Genomic DNA, 6,070 nt, shown 5'->3' with positions numbered 1-6,070 from the left:
CCCCGTCTAGTTACCTCTCTTTGCAGGGAACTGCCATTCTCAGTGAACCGTTCGTGTTGTGGACCGCGGGCGGGCCGCAACAATATGTGACAGTAATTAATAATAAAAAAATCTTTGTTTTTTTTCTATCCACATAGAGATCAAATTATTTCATATGAAGCATAGCACAGTAATATAATATATATTAACCAAGTAAAACTTATGAAGAATTTCATCAGCACAAGTGCCTACAATCAAAGGAGCTAATGATAATATCATGAGAGAATCAAATAATAAAATACTTCAGAAAAAGTAGGGTAATATTTTGAGTTGATGTGTTGTATAACTTGATGGCCCTTATGCAATCAATTACTTTGTTGCGAGTTACACTATCCACCATCCTTTATATAAATGAACAAGAACAATAAGATTATGTCAATCTCAGCTGATAGGTGACTTAGAATAACATAGAAAGACAGACAGACAGATAAATGATAGATGGTAGAGATAAAAAATTCTATCTTCAAAATGAAATATAGATAAATTCTATATTTAGAAATATAGAGAAATTCTTCTCAAAATATAGACCACATCAGACTTTTAAGATCATTTTGTAGACCGGCCATATTTACAGTTTCTACAAGTCATTCCTTTGTCTTGTATTTCCTCCTACTTTTCATTTACATTATCCTTCTAAATCACATTCAATGATTGGAACTCATTGTCACAAAATAGTCTCTCCCCCAACCCTGATCCCCTAATTCCACACTTATTTAAAAACTATGTAGCAGGTCCTGAGGCCCCTTTCTCATTGATCCAAGATTTAATATATATATGACCTCAGCTGGAGGCACAACCTAGTTAACAAAACATCTTTTAAGTATTTCGGGAAAGTGTGATTGCCCTAAAACTTTATTTGATGTGTGGGTTTGTGGTTATAGCACCTCTGTGAAGTGTACAATGCTCAGACGTGCCTGCATTAGTCTTCTCTGAAGCAGTGGATGGGAGTGGAGATGCTTCCTTTTCTTTATTGCCTGGTTGACTTAGCTCGTTTTGGAAATGATGGAGTCTTTACATGACATTTAAAGGTCATAGGCTTGTATATAAAACTTTACAAAGTCTTGACTTTGGAAGCATCTCTTCAACACTGGGCTCCATCACAGACCAGTGACATTATAGTACAGTAGGAGATTGTAGCAGCCACAGTGGCTAAAGTGTTACAATGTCAATAACTGCTCCCATAATTTTTGATTCCAGGGAATAACCATGACTTTATGTGTTGTAAGAGAAGACAGACCCTAAGACAACAAGACTCATGGTTTTCTTCCTTCTTGACTTCTTGATTCCTGGACCCCTTTCTTTATTGTGAGATATTCTTCATTAATATATGTCCTTTCTGAATAATAACATGAATAAAGTCACCTTCATAAAACTCCACCCTGTTTGCTGGCAATGGTAGCACACGCCTTTTATCCCAGCACTCAGGAGGCAGAGGTAGGTGGATCTCTGAGAATTCAAGGCCAGCCTGGTCTACAAAGTGAGTTCCAGCTTGGCCAGGGCTACATAGAGAAGCCTTGTCTCAAAAAACAAGCAAAACACATCAAAACAAAAAAGCATAGTGTTTTGACTTACACTGTTGAAGTCCAACTGCAGTTGAAAAAAACGATAGGCTTTTGAAATTAAGCAGAACTTCATGTATTGGTAGAATCTGTTAAGAACATGCTTGTGTGGTAAGAAGAGGTGGCTTCATTCCATAAGTGAAATCATAGAAGAGTAAAACTGACTGCCAGGAAATTACAGCTGCCTCAGGTACAGAATGATACCTTTCCCTTACATAGATGAGGGAGTTGTATAGCCTCAGTGGAATTTTATATAATAGTAATTATAAGTTAGGAATTGCTATTTTTATCATTCATTTCCATGCTAACATGATAGAATCATATATAACACAGTTAGAAATGATAGGCTTTCCTCAGGAAGACTAACCCAGTCTTCCAAAAGTCAAGATAATGCATTGTGGCCACAAATCATGGTTTTGTGATAACTCATAGGCAAAATTTTCATCTCATCATTTCTTCTCATTTACTCTCTTAGTCAGGGTTTCTATTCCTGCACAAAACATCATGACCAGGAAGCAAGTTGGGGAGTATATTAGCCAGGGTTCTCTAGAGTCAGAGAACTTATGGGTAGCCTCGATATAGTAAAGGAATTTGTTGATGACTTACAGTCTGTAGTCCAGATCCCAACACTGGTCAGCAGCAGCTGTGAATGGAAGTCCAAGGATCTAGCAGTTGCTCAATCCCACAAGGCAAGCAGGTGAAGAAGAGAGAGTGAGTGTGTCTTCCTTCTTCCAATGTCCTTATGTAGGTCTCCAGCAGAAGATGTAGGCCCAGATCAAAGGTGTGGGCCACCACACCTTTAATCTCAGGTGACCTTGAACTCGGAGATCTCCCTTTCTTAATTTTCAGGAATTCATAGCCACCATGGCTCAAGATCTCCATACCAAGATCCAGGTTAGAAACTTCTATCTCTCAGCCTCCAGATTAGGATCACTGGTGAGCCTTCCAATTCTGGACTGTAGTTCAATCCAGATATAGACAACCAGGAATAGCCACTACAGGGAGGAAAGGCTTTATTCAGCTTTTACTTCCACGTTGCTGTTTATCACCAAAGGAAGTCAAGACTGGAACTCAAGGTCAGGAAACAGGAGTTGATGGAGAGGCCATGGAGGGATGTTATTTACTGGCTTCCTTCCCCTGGCTTGCTCAGCTTGCTTTCTTATAGAACCCAGGACTACCAGTCCAGGATGGACCTCCCACAATGGGCCCTCCCCCCATTGATCACTAATGAAGAAAATGCCTTATAGCTGGATCTCATGGAGGCATTTCCTCAAGGGAGGCTCCTTTTTCTGTGATAATTCTAGCTTGTATCAAGTTGACACACAAAACCAGCCAGTACATTTACTAAAAGCTTATAGCAGCAATAGGAGCCATAGAAGGGAACAGGTCTTCAATAAATAGAGATGATTTTAAAATGGGCATTTTATATCATTCCAACTTATAGTAAGACATAGAGGCAGTTCTGCTTAGGATAAAAATTACCTAAAACTTAAAGTACTTCTTCTTATACTAATGTGTACCCAGAACATCTGGGCAGACAGGTGGGAAAGCTGACGAGGCCTGATGTTGCAGGTCCAGATGGAAAAAAAAGAGGGAGGGGGTGTATCCTTGTTGAGGAAAAAAGTGCTAACATTTGAATACTACTAGAAATTTATTTGTCTTCAGAGCTGATTTCATCTCTAAATATTTTAGAGTTACTAAAATATACAATAGGAAATATTCTGATGCCTTGCATGTAAAAATAGATTAGGTAGATGGCAGTGCATCCATCCATTCAGTAATGCACTTTATACCATGCCATGTTCTTTTGTTTCCAGAAATAAAGGCACAGAATGTCATTTATAAATCAAAGAATAAAATCTTGCTACAAATGGCACAATGTAAATACATTTCTCAATAGGAGGTATCTTCACAAGTTCAAGGCCCATGTCAGTTCTCATAACAGACACAGGAGGAAGCATAAGATAAACAGCGCTGTAAGTGCTCAGATAGTAAATAAAAGTATATACAAAATTTCACTTTTTGTGAAAAAATATGCATAGTCTGTTTCCCCAGACCCAACCCCAGACTCCTCCCTAGCTCTGAAACAGAACACTAGGTGCAGCCTCTCTTTCCTTGTCCACATCTCCTGTGAATCCCACGGACCAACTCTTTGCCTCCCTTCCCAGACTGGACCCTGTGTCCCAGTCCCTAACTCAAGGAGGTACCTCCTGCTCAACCACAGGTCATGCCTGCCAGAATATTTTCTTCTTCTCCACTCTTTCTCCTTCTGTGGACCCAACTTTCAAGGTAGCCCACAGTGCTGCAATTCTCAACAGAGAAATCTCAAATGATGAGGAAACACTTAAAGAAAAGTTCAAGGTCTTAGCTATCAGGGCAGTAGAAACCAGAACTGCTTTAAGATTCCACCTATCAGAATGGCTAAGATCAAAAACACAAGTCATAGCTCATGCTGGCAAGGATGTGAAGCAAGGGAATTCCTCCATTGCTGGTAAGAGTGCAAACTTTTACCACTTTGGAAATCAATATGGTGGTTCTTCAGAAAATTGGGAATAGATATACCTCAAGAGTCAGCTATACCACTCTTGGGCATATATCTAAAGCATGCTCCATCCTAAGGACACTTGCTCAACTATGCTTATAGCAGCTTTATTCATAGTAGCCAGAAACTGAAAACAACCTAGTTGTCTCTCAACAGAAAAATGGATAAACAAAATGTGGCACATTTATACAATAGAGTATTATTCAGCTCTTTAAAGGTGACATCATGAAATTTATAGGAAAATGGATGCAACTAGAAAAATATCATTTTGAATGAGGTAACCTAGACAGAGAAAGACAAATATGATATGTATTCACTTATAAGTGGATATTAGCTATTAAGTAAATGATAACCAAGCTATGATCCATATACTCAGAAAGGTTAGGTAAAGAGGAGAAGTCTACAAGGGACACATGGATCCCCCTGGGAAACAAAAATAGAATAGATTTTGTGGGTACATGGGAGTAGGAGGGATCAGGTTGTGTGTGTGTGTGTAGAGGGTGGAATGAGAAGAGAAAGTAGCAGGAGAGATGTTTGGAATGGGACGGGGGGCACTTGTGGAATGCATAGTATGGAAACCAAGAGTGAGGACTCTTCCTGGAATCTGAGTGTGAGACTAGTGAGGCCTCTTAGTAATGAAGGATACAAAAATCTCAATAGGGCATCTCTTGCAGCCAAGCAAGTCTTCCAGCGGCAGGACTGGGTTGCTTTCAGTTGAGTTGTTGGCCAATGGGTGCCATGGAGACCCCTAAATAATCAAGGCTGGTACTAGTTCAGAAGGTTGTTCTTTGAGAACTGGCAATGGGGCCCCATTGCTGAGGAGAATATCCACACAGTTCATTGAATGTGGAGAGGTCAACTTGGTGTCTACATGGAGACTTTACCCCTATTGTCTAGTCTTTTCGATATGGGAAGGTACTCTGCAGGATACCAAAAGAGAAATGTGAAACCCAACCCAACTACAACACCTTTTACCTATAATCTGTCTACCCTGCAAGATGTGCTGGGGGGATGGTGGATCAGAACTTGTAGGAGTGGCCAACCAATGATTCATTTAACTTGAGTTCCACTCCACAAGAAGAAGCCTATGTCAGACAGGGCTTGGATGGCCAGGAACCAGAAACTGGATAGTCCAGAGACCTAGGGTCTGGGGTGCCTTGTCCAGTTGTCATCAGAGAGGATTCCTCAGAAAGCAGATGAGAACAGATGCAGAGACCCACAGACATTATGTGGAAAGAGAATTTAAATTGGAGATCCCCATTGGGTCCCTCGCCTGGGGGTTCAGGGAATCCCACAGAAGAAGGTGTGGAGGAATTCTAGGAATGGAAGACACCAGAAGAACACTGCCCACTGAATCCATGAAGCAGGGTGCATATGGGCTCCCAGAGACTGAATGAGCAAACATAGGGCCTGCATGGGTCTGTACCAGGTCCTCTGGATGTATGTTGTAACTTTTAACTTGGTGTATTTGTGAGACTTCTAACAGTAGAGTGGGTGTGTCTCTGACTCTTTTGCCTGCTCTTGGGACTCTTCCTATTAGGTTGCCTTGTCCAGCTTTAGTGGGAAGGCTCTTGCCTTGACTTATTTTATTTTGTTTTGTCATGTTTGGTTTTCATTTGGAGGCCTGCTCTTTTCTGATGGGAAGTGGAGGAGGAAGTGGATCTGGGGAAGAAAGGAGGTTGGAGAAAGCTAGGAGGAGAGAGGGGAAACTGTGGTCAGGATGTATGGTAGGAGAGAAGAGTCTATTTTAAAGAAAAAAGAATTAATTGCAACTTAACTTTTATGTTAGTAAGACATGGATAAATCACAGATAAATCCAACTAAAACACATAAAAAATTATATTAAAAGAAAACTTCTAATAATAGAATAAAAAGATTAAATGTTTCATTCTTGCTGCACATATTTTTTTAAAAATTGGGATCCATTGTC

This window comes from Mus caroli, chromosome 16 (assembly GCF_900094665.2).
Source record: "Mus caroli chromosome 16, CAROLI_EIJ_v1.1, whole genome shotgun sequence".
In the NCBI taxonomy this organism is placed as follows: Eukaryota; Metazoa; Chordata; class Mammalia; order Rodentia; family Muridae; genus Mus; species Mus caroli.
This window is presented reverse-complemented; position numbering follows the sequence as displayed.